The 20,852-nt window shown below is 37.6% G+C and overlaps 1 protein-coding gene across 12 annotated transcripts in view; it reads right to left on the bottom strand.

Annotated features, from left to right (window-relative positions):
• MEF2A (myocyte enhancer factor 2A) overlaps positions 1–20,852 on the bottom strand; it is a 169,211-nt gene that overhangs the window by 85,856 nt on the left and 62,503 nt on the right. The window contains exon 3 of one of the 12 annotated variants that reach the window (XM_044933090.2): positions 9,151–9,300. The exons of 10 other annotated variants lie outside the window; for them this stretch is intronic. The gene's annotated coding sequence lies outside the window, so the exon portion shown is untranslated. Of the gene's footprint in view, positions 1–9,150; positions 9,301–19,938; positions 20,031–20,852 lie in introns of those variants that run through there. One more of the 12 variants, XM_044933093.2, reaches the window with a different exon arrangement.

Raw genomic sequence — 20,852 nt, 5'->3', positions numbered from 1 at the left:
ACTAGAAAAGCAAAGCAGAAAGTAATCTGTTTAAAACCGAAGAACTTTCAAGACAGTGAGAATTTGCACAGAAATTCTTCTGAGACCTAGATGAAACAGGTGGCACCAGACTTAAGACTCACTGATTCTTAAAACATCAGCTGAGAGTCTGAGAAACTAAACAGAGCTTTCAACAGTTCTTTGCATAGGGGCACAAAAATTCAATTCAGGGTCTAGTCAGGAGGAATAGCTTCAGTAAACACATCAGGAAGCTGGAGAGAATCCAGAGGACTATACCCTATTGTATAAAGGTAAACCAGAAAGAGGCCACACAAGGAAAGAAGTATCGCTTCAAATCATTTCAATCTGACCATATTAAGGTAATGTAGGCTACACCTAGAATCATTAGCCTAGCTGCGTACCAATAAAATCTTTCCAAAAGGTATTGGCAAAAGTAAATCTTATCAGCAAAAAGACCCCAAATTTAAATTATCTTATCATTTTTCACATAAAAGTCTACAGAAAAAAACCCAATCAAGATCTGACTGAAAACCAAGATTTTAAAATAGCACTAGAAATAGACCCATAGTAGATCCAGATAATGGTGCTAGCAGAAAACAGTTTTAATGCACTACTGACCAGAGTCACATTAACGCATCTTTTGTTACCTGGATGTTATTGACCGGAGATGTTTCAATATTCATATATACCAAATCATCAACCACAGGAGTTAGTTTCTGCAAAATTCCCGCAGTCAATAATGTCATAAAATAAGCTATTTTAATGTGTTAAAAGGAGTTTGTTTGTTTTTTAAGAATTTTAAACAATGCTGCTGCTGCTGCTAAGTCACTTCAGTCGTCTCTGACTCTGTGTGACCCCATAGATGGCAGCCCACCAAGCTCCTCCATCCCTGGGATTCTCCAGGCAAGAACACTGGAGTGGGTTGCCATTTCCTTCTCCAATGCAGGAACGTAAAAAGTAAAAGTGAGGTTGCTCAGTCATGTCCGACTCTTAGCGACCCCATGGACTGCAGCCTACCAGGCTCCTCCGTCCATGGGATTTTCCAGGCAAGAGTACTGGAGTGGGGTGCCATTGCCTTCTCCGAAACAATGCTAAAAACATGGAAAACAGAAAATTGAAAAATACAATTTTGAAAACAGAAATTAAGAAACTGATGGATGACTTTAACATTAGGTTAGATACAACTGGAGAATGATCCAGAAGACAGAAAAGAAAAACATACTTAACCTGAGGCCCAAAAAGACACAAAAATGGGAAATACAGACAAGTATGAAAAAATATGACACATGAAGAAAAGGTCCAAAATACACGTAACTAGAATCCAGAAAGCACATAACCACATACGAGGGGGAGAAAAATACTTAAGGGCCTGATAGTTTAAAACTTAAAAACACAAAAGAAAACTGAACAATGACATCAAGCCAGATTCAAGATCTAAACTCCCAAGCATAACAAATACACAGAAAACCACACTTAGGCAAATCAAAGTAAAGGGGGAAGGTGGAGGGATGGACAGAAAAAAAAGAGACAGAAACAGCCGCAACAGATCTAAAAAGCAGCCAGAATAAATTAAAGAATATTAATTCTAAGAGTAATAGTAAGATATAGCTGGCTTTGAATAAATAATGGAAGCCAGAGGAAAACAAAATGATGTCCTCAAAGTGCTGGAAACAGGGTAAATGTCAAAACAGAATTCTGTATGTGAAAAAATACCCTTCAGAAATGAAGACAAAATAGAGACATTTTTAGTCAAACAGAATCAGAGAATCTATCACCAGGAAGCACTAAAGAGACTTCTTCACGTAGAAGGAGAAGAGGGCTTCCAGATGCAGCTTGGATATACACCAAAAAATTAAATACGTTGAACAGGGTAAATCTGTAACTCTAAATGAATACTGACTAAACAGAATGACAGTATTTTGTGGAATTTAAAACATTACAATGCACAACAATAACAGTACATAATTTGCGGAGGGGTAGTATTAATAAGCTAAAGTGTTCTAAAACCTTTCAATGACTAGGAAATGGAAAAAGTTCTCATATACTTCAAATTTCAATACATGAAAGATGTATGTGGTAATCTCTGGGATAACCACAGGGAGGTTAATTAAAGTATATATAGTTGTTCCTCGTTATTTATTACAGGAACCTCAGTTCAGTTCCGTCGCTCAGTCATGTCCAACTCTTTACAACCCCATGAATCGCAGCACACCAGGCCTCCCTGTCCATCACCAACTCCTGGAGTTTACTCAAACTCCTGTCCATAGAGTCGGTGATGCCATCCAGCCATCTCATCCTCTGTCGTCCCCTTCTCCTCCTGCCCCAATCCCTCCCAGCATCAGGGTCTTTTCCAAAGAGTCAACCCTTCCCATGAGGTGGCCAAACAATGGGAGTTTCAGCTTTACCATCAGTCCTTCCAATGAACATCCAGGACTGATCTCCTTTAGAATGGACTGATTGGATCTCCTTGCAGTCCTAAGGACTCTCAAAAGTCTTCTCCAACACAACAGTTCAAAAGCATCAATTCTTCGGTGCTCAGCTCTTCACAGTCCAACTCTCACATTCATACAGGACCACTGGAAAAACCAGAGCCTTGACTAGTCGGACCTTTGTTGGCAAAGTAATGTCTCTGACTTTCAATATGCTGTCTAGGTTAGTCATAACTTTCCTTCCAAGGAGTAAGCGTCTTTTAATTTCATGGCTGCGGTCACCATCTGCAGTGATTTTGGAGCCCCCCCCAAAATAAAGTCTGACACTGTTTCCACTGTTTCCCCATCTATTTCCCATGAAGTGATGGGACCAGATGCCACGATCTTAGTTTTCTGAATGTTGAGCTTTAAGCCAACTTTTTCACTCTCCTCTTTCACTTGCATCAAGAGGCTTTTGAGTTCCTCTTCACTTTCTGCCATAAGGATGGTGTCATCTGCATATCTGAGGTGATTGATATTTCTCCCAGCAATCTTGATTCCAGCTTGTGCTTCTTCCAGCCCAGCGTTTCTCATGATGTACTCTGCATAGAAGTTAAATAAGCAGAGTGACAATATACAGCCTTGACGTACTCCTTTTCCTATTTGGAACCAGTCTGTTGTTCCATGTCCAGTTCTAACTGTTGCTTCCTGACCTGCATATAGGTTTCTCAAGAGGCAGGTCAGGTGGTCTGGTATTTCCATCTCTTTCAGAATTTTCCACAGTTTATTGTGATCCACACAGTCAAAGGCTTTGGCATAGTCAATGAAGCAAAAATAGATGTTTTTCTGGAACTCTCTTGCTTTTTCGATGATCCAGTGGATGTTGGCAATTTGGTCTCTGGTTCCTCTGCCTTTTCTAAAACCAGCTTGAACATCTGGAAGTTCATGGTTCACATATTGCTGAAGCCTAGCTTGGGGAATTTTGAGCATTACTTTACTAGTTTGGGAGATGAGTGCAATTGTGTGGTAGTTTGAGCATTCTTCGGCATTGCCTTTCTTTGGGATTGGAATGAAAACTGACCTTTTCCAGTCCTGTGGCCACTGCTGAGTTTTCCAAATTTGCTGGCATATTGAGTGCAGCACTTTCAAAGCATCATCTTTCAGGATTTGAAATAGCTCAACTGGAATTCCATCACCTCCACTAGCTTTGTTCATAGTGATGCTTTCTAAGGCCCACTTGACTTCACATTCCAGGATGTTTGGCTCTAGGTGAGTGATCCACACCATCATTATTATCTGGGTCGTGAAAATCTTTTTTGTACAGTTCTTCTGTGTATTCTTGCCGCCTCTTCTTAATATCTTCTGCTTCTGTTAGGTCCATACCATTTCTGTCCTTTATCAAGCCCATCTTTGCATGAAATGTTCCCTTGATATCTCTAATATTCTTGAAGAGATCTCTAGTCTTTCCCATTCTGTTGTTTTCCTCTATTTCTTTGCACTGTTCGCTGAGGAAGGCTTTCTTATCTCTTCTTGCTATTCTCTGGAACTCTGCATTCAGATGCTTATATCATTCCTTTCTCCCTTGCATTTTGCTTCTCTTCTTTTCACAGCTATTTGTAAGGCCTCCTCAGACAGCCATTTTGCTTTTTTGCATTTCTTTTCCATGGGGATGGTCTTGATCCCCATCTCCTGTATAATGTCGCAAACCTCCATCCATAGTTCATCAGGCACTCTATCAGATCTAGTCCCTTAAATCTATTTCTCACTTCCACTGTATAATCATAAGGGATTTGATTTAGGTCATACCTGAATGATCTAGTGGTCTTCCCTACTTTCTTCAATTTCAGTCTGAATTTGGCAATAAGGAGTTCATGATCTGAGCCACAGTCAGCTCCTGGTCTTCTTTTTGCTGACTGTATAGAGCTTCTCCATCTTTGGCTGCAAAGAATATAATCAGTCTGATTTTGGTGTTGACCATCTGGTGATGTCCATGTGTAGAGTCTTCTCGTGTTGCTGGAAGAGGGTGTTTGTTATGACCAGTGCGTTCTTTTGGCAAACTCTATTAGCCTTTGCCCTGCTTCATTCCGTATTCTAAGGCCAAATTTGCCTGTTACCCCAGGTGTTTCTTGACTTCCTACTTTTGCATTCCAGTCCCCTATAATGAAAAGGACATCTTTTATGGGTGTTAGTTCTAAAAGGTCTTGTAGGTCTTCATAGAACTGTTCAATTTCAGCTTCTTCAGCGCTACTGGTTGGGGCATAGGCTTGGATTACCGTGATACTGAATGGTTTGCCTTGGAAAAGAACAGAGATCATTCTGTCGTTTTTGAGACTGCATCCAAGTACTGCATTTCGGACTCTTTTGTCAACCATGATGGCTACTCCATTTCTTCTAAGGGATTTCTGCCCAGAGTAGTAGATATAATGGTCATCTGAGTTCAATTCACGCATTCCAGTCTTCTTTATTTGAAGTTGCTAAAGTCTCTTATCCTGGTTTCGATTCCTGGGTAGGGAAGATCCCCTGGAGAAGGAAATGGCAACCCACTCCAGTATTCTTGCCTGGAAAATCCCATGGACTGAGGAGCCTGGTAGGGTACAGTCCATGGGATCGCAAAGAGTCTGACAGAACTGAGCGACTTCAATGGCATAGCATTTGCATAAAAACCACACATCCTCCCATATACTTTAAGTCACTCTTATTTTACTTATAAAATCTATTAAATGTAAATGCTATTAAATAGTTTCTGGCATGCGGTAAATTCAAGTTTTGCTTTGAGGATTTTTCTGGAATTTTTTCTGGGATATCTTCAATCCATAGTTGATTGAATCCACAGGTACAAAGTCCATGGATATGAAGGGCTAACTGTATAGCTAACAAAGCTATTAATAACAGAGGGGGGGGGGGGAAGGATCAATAAATAATCCAGATTAGATTTTTTAAAAACCTAATTATAAGGTGATTATAGAGAATACATCTAAAATATGGGATTATGGAAAGAATAAGCATAAATAAAGATATATTTTGTAAGACACAAACCATAAGAAAGGTTGTGGGGCTATACTCTATCACAGAAAACTTTAATGCATGAGGAAGATATATATAGATACATGGGTAAAAATATAGTGGAATACTTCATTATAATAATTGTTCAATCTACCAGGAAGGCACCACAATTCCAAATTTGAATGTACCTAATAACACCAAAAGTCAGGTATCTTTTCCTGAAAAGCATGAAAAATCATATAACATATCAACTAAAACCCCCCAATCACTTCTCATTTAAACTTTAAGTACATCTTTTGGGCTTCCCTAATAGCTCAGATGGTAAAGCATATGCCTGCAATGCAGGAGACCTGGGTTCAATCCCAGGGTCAGGCAGATCCCCTAGTGAAGGAAATGGCAACCCACTCTAGTATTCTTGCCTGGAGAATCCCATGCACAGAAGAGCCTGGTGGGCTACAGTCCATGGGTCACATAAAGTTGGACATGACTGAGTGCCTAACACACACAAATATATAAAATATCCATTTATCATAGTAAATTATCATGGTTATGTAAAATGCACATTATATTACTTCACATGCAGTAAGTTTGCTTTCCTTCTACACAATTTAACATTTTTCTCAACATGTTTGGTGCATTCTACAAATCTACGCAAAATCAAGGGCCAAATATACAAGGCAACTAGAAATTTATTCAAGATAAACACACACGGCAGATAACAGCTCAAAGACTCACCATCCTGAGCCTGATTTAATTCTGCCATACTATCTTTCTTACTGCCAGCAACATTAGAGATGCACAATCCTTTTGTTTTATTGTTGTTCAGTTGCTAAGTCGTGTCTGCCTCTGTGACCCCATGGACCGCAACACACCAGGATTCCCTATCCTTCACTATCTCCCGGAGTTGGCTCAAACTCATGTCCATTGAGTTGGTGATGCTATCCAACCCTCTCATCTCTGTCATCCCCTTCTCCTTTTGGTGACACTCAGCAGATGCTTCAAAATGTCTACAAGTCCTTCTAATATTTAAGAAATTTCATTTGGAGGGTAATTTGTGACCTTCCTCATAGACTAATTTGTTAAAATATTGCTAAATTTTGTAGATGTAAAAACCATTTTTTTCTAAATAAACTAATAAACAAGGATATGTTATATAAAGTCAATGTGAATAGAACTACGTGAAGTCCACAATTCTAACAAGTGCATTTTAACACAGCTTTCTCAGTAATTTAAGGAACAAACATACCAAAACAAGAACAAGCAGACCAGAAGACACAGGAAAAAATTTGCACTTTACAACAACCTGACATATAGAAACTATACCTAACAAAGGCAGAAAATAACATTCTTGGTAAATGCATAAAAAACATTTACCAAAAGTGACCACAAACTGGAGCAAAACTAGGTGTTAACAAATTTCAAAGGATAGGCATGTCTGTAATCTCAGACAAATTAAGCCATGAATTAATAACAATATAAGAAAATCCTTATATATATGAACATTAAATAATAAACCTCTAAACAGCCCATGAGTAAAAGGAGAAATCATAGGGAGAGCTAAAACAAATTTTTAATGGAATGTTTTTAAAATACTTCCAATCAAAATGCATAGGATACAGCTGAAACTGTTCTTAATAAGAAGAAAATTTTTGGCTTTAAATATATATTCAGTAGAAAGGCCAAAAACTACTGTTCTAAGTAACCATCTGAAAGAGGTACAAAAAAAAAAAAAAAAAAACTGAACTCCAAAACAGAATAAATAATAAAGTAAAGGTAAGAGATGGATCATCAAAAAAGCAAGAGAGTTCCAGAAAAACATCTATTTCTGCTTTATTAACTATGCCAAAGCCTTTGACTGTGTGGAAAATTCTGAAAGAGATGGAATATACCAGACCACCTGACGTGCCTCTTGAGAAACCTATATGCAGGTCAGGAAGCAACAGTTAGAACTGGACATGGAACAACAGACTGGTTCCAAATAGGAAAAGGAGTACGTCAAGGCTGTATACTGTCACCCTGCTTCTTTAACTTCTATACAGAGTACATCATGAGAAACGCTGGGCTGGAAGAAACACAAGCTGGAATCAAGATTGCTGGGAGAAATATCAATAACCTCAGATACGCAGATGACACCACCCTTATGGCAGAAAGTAAAGAGGAACTAAAGAGCCTCTTGAAAGTGAAAGAGGAGAGTGAAAAAGTTGGCTTAAAGCTCAACATTCAGAAAACTAAGATCGTGGCATTTGGTCCCATCACTTCATGGGAAATAGATGGGGAAACAGTGGAAACAGTGTCAGACTTTATTTTGGGGGGGACTCCAAAATCACTGCAGATGGTGACTGCAGCCATGAAATTAAAAGACGCTTACTCCTTGGAAGGAAAGTTATGACCAACCTAGACAGCATATTCAAAAGCAGAGACATTACTTTGCCAACAAAGGTTCATCTAGTCAAGGCTATGGTTTTTCCAGTGGTCATGTATGGATGTGAGAGTTGGACTGTGAAGAAAGCTAAGTGCCGAAGAATTGATGATTTTGAACTGTGGTGTTGGAGAAGACTCTTGAGAGTCCCTTGGACTGCAAGGAGATCCAACCAGTCCATCCTAAAGGAGATCAGTCCTGGGTGTTCATTGGAAGGACTGATGCTGAAGCTGAAACTCCAATACTTTGGCCACCTCGTGTGAAAGGCTGACTCATTGGAAAAGACCCTGATGCTGAGAGGGATTGGGGGCAGGAGGAGAAGGGGACGACAGAGGATGAGATGGCTGGATGGCATCACTGACTCGATGGACCTGAGTTTGAACTCCGGGAGCTGGTGATGGACAGGGAGGCCTGGCGTGCTTCGATTCATGGGGTTGCAAAGAGTCGGACACGACTGAGCGACTGAACTGAACTGAACTGAAAGGTAAGAGCAAAAAGTAATGAAACAAAATAAACATACAACAGAGAGCGACAAAGCAAAAAGTTAGTTATTTGAAAAACTGGTATTAATTGATAAACTTCTGAAAAGAGTAATAGAGTAAAAAAGGAAGCAATACAAAACCTATCTGGTCCCAAAAGTGTTACATAAAGAAACTAGACTGTCCTATAACATACATTTATCTCCTGAAGATTCATACAAACAATAAAAAATGTGACAGTACAGTAAATTATGTATTAGCATGAAATTAAATTGGCATGTATAACTCTAACCACTACCTGCTGTTATGTCCAGCTCACACACTCGAATAACCTAACTCCAACAATCTTTTGATCCCAGTAGGTCCTACAATTTATTAAGCTTGTCACATTTCACTGTCCCTCACCCACTTTATGTGGATATGGCTCCTTACCCAGTTTAATTTTCATACATTCTTACTCCTTTGGCTCCGACTATCCCTCCTATGCCCATATTTCCTGGGGAAAAACCCACCCCTGGCAAGGACAGCTTACTCCCATGTAGCTGAATATGGCTGAAAAACAAACAACCATGCTAATTATAATTACTCTGACTAAACTCATGAAGATCATGAACCTCAGACCTTAAATATTCCCTTCATACTGCCTAGCAATCTTCTATTTCCCAATTTCCTAGCTGATTATTTAATACCATATTATATCTCCTCACATCTACAAAACTGTTCCTTAACCTTCACTGTCAGGTAATGACTTTGCTACCTACTCTATTGACAGGAACAACAACAAAAAACGCAATCAGAACAAAAACTCTTCAAATTCCTGCTATCACAACTATCAACCCACCAGAATCTATCTCATATACTCTGCCTTCCTTCTTTTTAAAATCTTGGCTCAAACAATTCTTCTTTTCTTTCCTTCATTGTCAATTTTTTCTTCCATACTGAAGAGTTCCCAGTGGCAAAAAAAAATAAAAGATGCTATTATTTCACTTACCTAAAACAAAACACAGAAAACAAACAAAACATTTTGGTCCTGAGAAACATTTAAAATACATTAAATGATAAATTAATGTTTGCTGATTGTCAGAAGTTCCAATTCTGTAAAGATGTCAATTCTCCCCAAATTAAGACTCCACGCAATCCCAGTCAAAATACCAGCAGGTTTTCTTTTACCATATGCAGAAACTGACAATATTAATATAAAATTCACTTGGAAATACAAAATTATAAGAATAGTGAAGGCTACCTTGAAGGATAAAGCTTAAAGACTCACATACCATCATTTACCACAGTGGTCCCCAACCCCCGGGTCACAGACTGCTACTGGTCTGTGGCCTGTTAAGAACTGGGCCGCACAACAGGAGGTGAGTGGAGAGGAAGCCAGTGAAGCTTCATGTGTATTCACGGCCACTCTTCACTGCTCGCATTACCACCTGAGCTCTGCCTCCTGTCAGATTGGAAGCAGCATTAGCTTCTCATAGGAGAGCAAACCCTACTGTGAACTGTGCATACAAGGGACTTAGGCTGTGCACTCCTTATGAGAATCTAAAGCCTGATGATCTGAGGTGGAGCTGAGGCACTGCGGAGGGACTGCAAACGCAGATTATTAGCAGAGAGGTTTGACTGCAGAGTCATAATAAATCAACTTCTTGAAGATTCATATCAAAACCCAATCAGTGAGTGGCAAGTGACAGTCAAGCTGCTCCTGGTGGCAGGCTATACAATGGCAAGGGAGTTGATGTACTTCCTTGTACAGCTGCATCTGGGACCAGGCTTTAAGGCAGAATCCAATATTGTTTTACTCTGTGCATGGCCTGCCCATTATTTTATCTACCTCTTCCATCTGCATCTCTTTCCTGCACTGCACACTTGTCTCAGTCATAGTTTTGGTAAGCCCACTAGCTAATCCTAGCCAAAATGAGTACAAAAAAAAAATCACTGGAAGGCCTCTTTGCAAAGGGGGAAAGATCTAGTGATGAGACAGCAGAAGATTCTAAGACTGTTAACAAAACGAAAACTGCATTTAAAAGGAAATACCAAGACTCCTATTTAAATTACGGTTTCATTGCAACAGGTGATTGACATTCTCCAAGCCTGCTTTGCATAGTATGTGGCAACTGGCTACACAACAAAGCCATGAAACATCCCAAACTGCTCTGCCTCCTAGAGACCAAGCACCCTGCATTAAGACAAGTCTAGAATTTTTCAAAAAAAAAAAACTGTGAACACAAAGAACAGGAACAATCATTGAAGGCCACCACTTCTTCAAATGTGTCTGCACTAGGACCATCATTCTTAATGGTTTATCTCATTGCTAAAGCTAAGAAGCCCCTTACTAATGGTGAAGAGTTGATCCTGCCTGCTGATGGGGACATTCATCGTGAACTTTCAGCAGAGGCTGCAGTTCAAAAGGTAAAACATGTTCTTTTTTTTTGACTAGCACCAAAACTAGACAAACTGATGAAACAGCAAAGAATACTGAGGCACAGTTGTCAGGGATGGTTAATGAGTCACGTGGTACTCAACTGAGGTTGACAAGTCTACTAGTGTTGACAGCAAGACAATAATGCTTGTTTTCATGCAATACATTTTTCAGGAGGATGTGCAAGAGGATATATTATGTGCACTTTTGTTGCCAACCAACACCACAGCTGCAAGTCTTCAAATGACTACATATCAGGAAAACAGAACTGGTCATTTTTTGTCGGTATTTATATGGATGGAGCAGCTGCCAGGAATGGACGGCTTTATGGTTTCACTAGTTAGGTCAAAAAGCTTGCTTTCAAATGTGAGTCTACACACTATGTCATCCATAGAGAAATGCTGGCTAGCCAAAAAATGCCACCTGAACTTAACAGTGTTTTGTAGGATGTGATTAAAATTATCAACCACATTAAAGTACATGGCCTTAACTCACCTCTGTTCACGTAACTGTGTGAGGAGATGAATACAGAGCACATATGTCTTCTCTTATACACAGATAGCTTTCTAAAGGTAGATTACTGGCTAGAGTTCTTGAGTTACGAGAGCTGCTCTAGAGATTTCTTTTGGAGAAACAGTCACCACTAGCAACACATTTCAGTGACACAGACTGGGTCGCAAACCTTGCTTACTCGTGTGACATATTAAACCTGCTCAGTGAACTCAATCTGTCACTTCAGGAGAGAAAGAAGACTGTTCAAGTCAGCAGAAAAAATGGCTGTGTTCAAAGTCAAACTGGAATTATGGGTCAATGAGTGAACATTGGGGTTTCTGACATATTTCAAATATTAGCAGAGATTTTGAAAGAGACTGAGTCAGGGTCTTCTTTCTGCCAGCTGGTGCATGATCACCTGTGTCAGCTTTCAAAAGAGTCAGATTTACTTCCCAACCACAAAAGACCTCTGAACTGGGAAGGAACGGATCCAAGACCCATTTGTGAATAAGCCAGGTGAATCGACTTTGTCTGTGCTAGAAGGGCATCAACTGCTTGATGCTGCAAATAATGGCGGCCTTTAAAGTATGTTTGAGACAACTTCAGATCTCCATACGTTCAGGATTAAAGTCAAGGCAGCATATCCTGAGATTGCCACAAAAGTACTGAAAAGCCTGCTTCCATTTCCAACATCCTCTCTTTGTAAAGTGGGGTTTTCTGCAGTGACAGCTACCAAAACGAGATTATGGAAACTGAATATACCATCACCCCAAGAAGGGACTGTCTAGATGCAAGAAACCAAGTTCAGGGCTCCCACTGCTTCTGCATTATGGTGATCTGTATAATTACTTCATTACATGTCATAATGTAATAATGAAATAAAGTACACAGTAAATGCAATGAAACTGAATAATCCCAAAACCAACTCCCACCCCCTGGTCTGGGGAAAAACTGTCTTCCACAAAACCAGTCTGTGGTGTCAAGAAGGTCAGGGACCACTGATTCACCAGGCTTATTATAAAGCTAAAGTAATTAAGGCAGTGTGCCCCCAAATTGTTCTGAAAACTCAAGGCTAATAGAAGAAATAGTAAACATCAGAACAGAGAAAGTGAATAGAAAAAGAAGAGTAAAAAAAAAATCAATAAAACCAAAAATTGGTTTTGAAAAAAGGTTACAAAAAGGGACAAACCTTTAGCTAGATGGGTTTTGAAAGAAGACTCAAATAAAATATCAGAAATAAAAGTGGAGACAATATTACTTACCAGAAATAAATATGACAGTAGCAGACTACTATAACAAAAGTATACCAACAAATGGAATAAACTAGATAAAATCCACAAATTCCTAGAAACACAAAACCTAAATAGAAGAAAGAAAGAAAAGCTGAATAGACCTACAACTAGTAAGAAGGCCAAATAAGTAATCAAAAATCTTCTAATAAAGAAAAGTACTCAACCTGATGGCTTCACTGGTGGGTTCTACCAAAGATTTAAAGAAGAACCAACACCAATCCTTCTCAGACTCTTCCTGAAAACTGAAGAGGAAGAAACATTTCCTAAGGTCAACTTTGCCTGATAATAAACCAAAGACACTATAAGGAAAGTATAGATCCATATCCCTATGAACACTGATGCAAAAACCCTGAACAAAATGCCAGGAAACTGAATTCAGCAGCATAGTAAAAGGATTGAACACCAAGACGAAGTGGGATCTATTGCTTGAATTCAAGAATAGTTCAACATACTAAAATTAATCAATGTGATATGCCACATTAAAAAAAAGGAAGGAGAAAAATCACATAATCATCTCAATTGATGCAGAAAAAGGATTTGACAAAACACACTATCATTTTATGATTAAAAAAAATCCTACTAGGAATGGAAAGAAACTACCTCAACATAATAAAAATATATAAGAGAAAGCTCCAACAGCTTACACCATACTCAATGGTGTAGGGCTGAAAGCTTTTCCTCTAAGTTCAGGAAGAGGACAAGGATAACGAATTTTGCTACTTCTATTCAATAATGTAGTAGAAGTTCCAGCCAGAGCAAAACATCAAGAAAAACAGATAAAAAGCATCCAAACTGGAAAGAAAAAAGCCTAATTATCTGTTTGAAGATGACATGATCATATATGTAGAGTTCACAAAAGATTACACAAAAAACCTTGCTCAATAAATTCATCAAAAAAGTACAATACGAATCAAGACACAAAAATCAGCTGCATTTCTATACACTAACACTGAACAGTTTGAAATAAAAATCATTCCATGCACAATAGCACCAAAAAGAATAAAATATTCAGGAATAAACTTAGTCAAGGAAGTACACACTGAAAACTAAAAAAGACTGATAGAACAAAGAAAACAGACACAATAAAAAAAATCCCACATTCACAGATTGAAAGACTTAGTTTTGTTAACATACCAATAATACCCAAAGTGATCTACAAATTCAACGCAACCCCTATCAAAACCCCAATGATTTTTTTGCAGAAATAGGAAACACATTCCAAAAATTCATAGGTAATATCAAGAAGCAGCCAAAACAATATTGAAAAGGAAGAAACTGGAAGTCATACTGGCTAACATCAAATTTTCCACAAAGCTACAATAATCAAGACAGTATAGTACTGGCATAAGGACATACAGACCAAAGGAACAGAACAAAAAGCCCATAAATAAATCCATGCATGCATGGTCAAATGTCAAAAAGTGTCAGTGGATGCTATCAACAGAATAAAAACAGCAACCCACAGAATGGGAGGAAATAATTTTATATCCCATATCTGATATGAGATTAATATCTAGAATACGTAAAGAATCCTTAAAACTCCACACACAAAAAGAGCCCATTTTAAAAACAGGCAAAGGACTTGAGTAGACAGTTCTTTAAAAAAGATACACAAATGGCCAATAAGCACATGAAAAGATGTTCAACATCACTGATCTTTTGGCAAATGCATATCATGAGATAACACTTCGCACCCATTTAGATAGCTATTTTATCACACAAACAAAAAATAAAAAACAGAAAACCAGTGTTAAGGTAGATGTGGAAAAATTGGAACCCTTATGCATTGTTTTGGGGAATCTGAAATGGTACAGTTGCTGTGAAAAACTGTATGGCTCTTAATATAGAATCACTACTGATCCAACAATCCTACTTTGAGGTATACACACAACAGAATTGAAAGCAAGAACTTGAATAACATATCTGCACACCAATGTTCTCAGGAGCATTATTCACAATAGTCAAAAGATAGAAACAACCGAAATGTCTACTGGAAGATGAACAAAGCAGCTTAATGTGGTGTCTGTATACACACACACACACACACACACACACACAAGGGAATCCTTTTCAGCCTTAAAAAAGGAAATCCTATCACATACTATAACAAGGATAAACCTTGAAAATATTTCACTAAGTGAAATAAGCCAGCTGCAGACAGACAAATACTGTTTAATTCCACTTATATGATATTCCCAGAGTAGTCAAATTCAGAGACAGAAGGGATAAGGAACAGAAGAACGAATGAGGTGTTAGTGTTTAATAGATACAGTGTCAGTACTGGATGATGAAAGGGTTCTGGAGATGCACTGTGGTGATCACTGCTTAGCAATGCCACTGGACTGAAAACTTATGAATAGTTAAAATGGTAAATACTGTGTTACGTTCACTCCTGCCATCTCCTGTTTGACCACTTCCAATTTAACTTGAGCCACAAATCTAACATTACAGGTTCCTATGCAATACTGTTCTTTACAGCTCTGGAATTTACTTCCACCACCAGTCACATCCACAACTGGGCACTGTTTTTGCTTTGGCTCAGCCTCTTCATTCCTTCTGGAGCTACTTCTCCACTCTTCTCCAGTACCATATTGGACCCTTACCGACAGGGGGGGGTTCATCATTCAATATATCTTTTTGGCTTTTTATACTGCTCATGGGGTTCTCAAGGCAAGAATGCTGAAGTGGTTGCCATTCCATCCTCCAGTACACCACATTTGGTCAGAACTCTTTGCCATGACCTGACCATCTTCGGTGACCCTACATGGTATGGCTCATATTTCATTGAGTTACACAAAGCTGTGATCCATGTAATCAATTTGGTTAGTTTTCTGTGATTGTGGTTTTCATTTTGTCTGCCCTCTGATGGATGAGGGTAAGAGGCTTGTGGAAGCTTCTCGATGGGAGGGACTGGCTGTGGGGGAAACTGGGACTTGCTCTGCTGGGCAGGGCCATGCTCAGTAAATCTTTAATCCAATCTTCTGCTGATGGGTGGGGCTGTGCTACCTCCCTGTAGTCTGGCCTGAGGCCAAACTATGGTAAAAGTACTGGTGACCTCCTCCAAAAGGATTTACACCAACCTAAGTCATTTTTGTTAAAATCAGTAACTACATTCTTAAAAAGATTCCCCATAGGTAACTTGGAATATAATCTTTAAAAACTGTGAATCATTGTACTGTACACATGAAAATTATATAATACTTTAAATCAAATAAACCTCAGTAACAATTTTTTTAAAGATTTTTTAAAAAATTCCCAGTATGAGCTCTGCCGTCTTAATTTAAGAGATATCATGGACTCTGGCACTCAGATTCAGACCAATTCATACTAACACTGATTACACATGTTCAGTCTTTTAAAATCAATTTACTATTTTAAAGAAATTTGTTGCTTAAGTAAATAAATATTTTAAGAGTGTGGACTTGAAACAGAAGGTAATCTTTACTTTTTAAACCTGGCCTTTCTTGATACCAACTTTTGACTTCATCCTAACATCCAATTTTGGTGATTCTGGTAAATCAATTATTTATTAATTTTTTCCAGAAGTTACTAAAATAAACTTTGTAATAAAAGTAACTATGTACAATCAACAACTGAACGTTTTTAATAAACAAACAGGTATCTATCAAGAGAAAATCTCTAATGATGCATTTCTTTGTTAAAAGAAGGGAATTCAATTTTGGATATAATAAACTTGAGACATTCATGTATCATATATTGAAAATGTCAAAAAGGAAGCTAGATATAAGACTCAGACCTTAGAGCAAAAAATACACTTTGGGGAGTCATGTGGGAAACAATGTGCTCACCTAAGGATAAAATGTAAAGTGATCAGGGAGAGTGAAAGCCCCAAGGAAGATTTATTATTATTCTTGCAAATGAATAGTCCAAAATGATCCTCAAGACATAAGGCTTTAAACAAGTTGGCCAACATTAAAAAAAAAATTTCAAAAAGAAATCAGACTTTCAGCCTCGCTTGAAAAAACCATTCTACTTTTAAGAATTTATTCTAAGGAAACAGTAAGACAAAGACAAAAAATATATACATATATGGATGTTCATTCCAATGAAACCAAAGTAGTGAAAACGTGGAGGGAAGATATATGCAAGCATATAGGAATGACCTGTTTATATAATAAAATACCACAGCCATTAAAAAGGTTGAACATTTTACAGCAAATGTCCACAATATATTGTTGTGGGCAGAAAATATATAATTCTAGTATTTTTTAAATTCTGTAGGTATGGTATAAAAGAGGCACTGTATACTCATGCTAAGGAAACTAATAAATAACCTGTTGACATTTTTTAAAGATTATTTTCATTTTTTATAAAATAAACATTATTGTGATAAAGAAAAAAATTACAACAAAAACTAATGGCCACTTTTAAAATTAAAAGAAAATTAAAAGTCTGAAAGATAGCAAGCATGAACTTTAAACATTACTGAAATGTTCCTTCTACATTAGCATCTTGTGCAATTTCCAGTTGTTCTTTGTTCATAACTTGCTTCGAATTTTGAGGCGTTATTTGACTGAGAAGGTCTATTACAAGTGAAGTGGGAAAACGCGGGTCCTAGACCCAAACAATGTCACTAAACTAGCTATGCAACCTTTGGTACATGACAATTTCAAAGTAAAAGTAACTTTTTATAACCAAAAAATTGAAATTATATATGCTATATGTACCACACAAGGCTAGAATACTGTATTTGCAAATATTTGAGGGAAATGACTTATTATTACTTCTGACAAATATATCTCTAAGCATGGTATAACATGTTATACATAATATTTATGATTAGAAATGAGTAATTTACTGTGTCTGCTATTTCACGTATTTACATCCCCTGAAACGTATTTATACTTTTACTGCATATACAGCAGAAATCAAGAGAAAAAATTAGATGAAAAACAGTAGGTATTAATAATTTTCAATAACTGAATGTCAAATTGGTATCTAAGGTTATACCTTATAAAAAGCAAATAAACATGAAATATACACTAGTAACATGTTACAATATATAGTAATATAGTGCCTAATTTTATATAGGGTGTATACACACACACATATACATTTATGTATATATAGCTTGAAATTTTCTCCTTAGGTTCAGTAGATACTCTCACTTGATTTCTTACTTTTTCTATAAATATGTTATCAATGAACAGATGCCTGAGAGTGGTGCACATGCAGAAGTGGGGCCAAAACCAAAGCTAAGCCCCAAAGACCGCAAGATTAATGAAAACGAAAGGAAATCTCTCCATGCAGCTACACAAGCTGCAGATTAAATCCTTGTGATCCTGCTTGCTATATCCTGCCTCTGTGAAATACCTAAATAGACGAGTGTTCCCATAACTCAGACCAGTCTAACTTTGGCAGCAGTAAACTTGGGAGCAAGTACATGTGGGAGTTAAACAAGATCACAGTGAGCGCCCACAGCAGGTCCAGAGACCTACAGAGAGTTATTGGATGGCCTCCAGCGTAGACTGTGGTTCACTGTTGGAGCAAATACACTGATAGCAGAGGCCCCAGGAAAAAGATTCTAATTGCTATTATTCATTATTGTTCAGCTGTTGTTTTTATTATTTCTTCTAGTATATTTTTTCTTTTATATTTTTAACTTTTTCTCATTTTGTGCTTTCCTTTTCTCTTTTTTTATTCTCTCTGTTTGCTGTTTTCTTCACCTTTAGCTTACTTCTGTTTTTGTGTTATTTTTTATTCTTTATTTTTGTTAATTTAGTATATATTGACTAGTCTCATTTTTAAGTTATTTCGTTTGTTGGGGGCTTTTTGTTTTTGTTTTTTTTCTGTTTCCTTGTTTCTGTTTTTTTTTTTTTTTTTTCCATCATTTCTGTTGGGTTTGGTCTGTTTGTTTTCTTTCTTAGTGTTGTTCTTACTTGTTTCTGTTTGCTTTGTTATCAGTCTTGGGTTTTCCTTGTCTGTGTTCTTTTCCTTCATTTTCTTTTTTCTCTGGCTGTGCTGCACAGATTGTGGGTTCTTAATTCCCAAGTCAGGGGTTGGGCCTGGACCTCCAGAGTGGGAGCACCAAGTCCAGGATAGTGGACTGCCAGAGAATTCCCAGGCACATAAAATATTAATCAGCATGAGCTCTCCCATAGGTATCCATCTCGACTCCAAGACATGTCTCCATCTAACTGCCTAGAGGTGACAGTGCCTGATACCTCATGCCAAACAACCAGCAAGACAGGAACAAAGCCCCATCCATTAGTAGGAAGGCTGCTTCAAGTGGTAATAAACTCAGAGACACCCCAAAACACACACCCCAAAACTTGACACAGCTCTGTTCATCAGAGGGGAAAGACACAGCTCCATCCACCAGTCCCTTTCACAAGGAAGCCTCCACAAGCCCCTGGACAAACCTCACTGACCAGGGAGCAGAACAACAGAAGAGGAACTATGGCCCTGAAGCCCCTGTGAAAAGGACAGACCACAAGTTAGACAAAATGAGACAACAGAGAAGGAGGTTGCAGACAAAGGAGCAAGGTAAAAACACACAAAATCAAATAAATTAAGAGAAGTTAGGCAATCTACCCAAAAAAGAATTAAGCATAAAGAGAGTAAAGATGATCAAAGATCTCAATAGCAGAATGGAGGCATGGATAGAAAAGATACAAGAAATCTTTAACAAGGACTTAGAAGAACTAGAGAACAACCAACCAATGATGAACAACAAAATAAATGACGTGAAAAACACTGGAAGGAACCAGTAGCAGAATAAATGAAGCAGAAGAACAGATAAGGGAGCTGAAAGACAGAATGGCAGCAATAACTGCCATGGAGCAGAGTAAAGAATGAAGAGAAATGAGGATATTCTCACAGACCTCTGGGACAACATTAAATGCACCAACATTAAAGAGAAAGAGACAGCCTGAGAAAATATTTGAAGAGACGATACTCAAAAACTTCCCTAATATGGGAAAGGAAAGTGTCACCTAAATCTAGGAAGCTCAGAGTCCCATACAGGATAAACCCAAGGAGAAACACACCAAGACACCTATTAATCAAACTAACAAGAACAACATACAAAGAAAAAAAAACTGAAAGCAGCAACAGAAAAGCAACAAATAACATACAAGGGAATTCCCATAAGGTTATTAGCTGATTTTTCAGTGGAAACTCTGCAGGCCATAAGGGAGTGGAAGGATACATTTAAACTGATGAAAATGAAAGAGCTACCACTAATATTATTCTATCCAGCAAGGATCTCATTCAAGTTCAGTGAAGAAATCAAAACCTTTACAGACAAGAAAAAGCTAAAAGAACTCATTACCACCAAACCAGATTTACAACAAATGTAAAAGGAACTACTCTAAAAAAGAAACACAAGGCTAGAAAAAGACCTACCAAAACAAACCCAAAACATTTAGAAAATGGTAATAAGAACACACATATTGATACTTACCTTAAATGTAATGCAGTAATTGCTTCAACGAAAAGATAGACTGGCTGAATGGATACAAAAACAAGACCTTATATGCATGCCATCTACAAGAGACCCACTTCAGACCTAGGGACACATACAAACTGAAAGTGAGGGGATGGAAACAGATTATGCAAATGGTAATAAAAAAAAAACACTAAAGTAGCAATATTCATATTAGACAAAATAGACTTTAAATAGAGTATTAAAAGAGACACATAAGGACAGTATATAATGATCAAGGGATAAATTCAAGAAGACATAACTGTAAATATTTATGCATCCAACACAGGAGCCACCTCAATACAACAGACAAACGCTAACAGCTATAAAAGGTGAAACTGACTGTAACACAAAAATTGTGGGGGACGTTAACACTCCACTTACACCAAAGGACAGATCATACAGACAGAAAATTAATAAGGAACTACAAGCCCTAACTGACAATTATTCCACACACTTAACTGATACTTATAATAGAATATTGCATTTCAAAACAGCAAAATACATTTTCTTCTCAAGTGCATATGGAACATTCTCCATGACAGATCACATCTTGGATCATAAATCAAGCCTTGGAAAATTTAAGAAATGGAATAATATCAAGCATCTTTTCTGAAAACAACACTACGAGATCAGAAATCAGTTACATGAAAAAAAAAAAAAACTGCCAAAAAAAAAAAACCAAACACATGGAGACTAGACAACATGCTACTAAATAACCAAGAGATCAATGAAGAAATCAAAGAGGAAATTAAAAAAAAAATCTAGAAACAAATGACAATGAAAACACAATGACCTAAAACCTGTAGAAAGCCACAGAAGCACTTCTAAGAGAGAAGTTTAAAGCAATAAAATCCTACCTCAGGAAACAAGAAAAATCTCAAATGAACATC

Source organism: Bubalus bubalis, chromosome 20 (genome assembly GCF_019923935.1).
Source record: "Bubalus bubalis isolate 160015118507 breed Murrah chromosome 20, NDDB_SH_1, whole genome shotgun sequence".
Lineage (NCBI taxonomy): Eukaryota > Metazoa > Chordata > Mammalia > Artiodactyla > Bovidae > Bubalus > Bubalus bubalis.
This window is presented reverse-complemented; position numbering and strand designations above follow the sequence as displayed.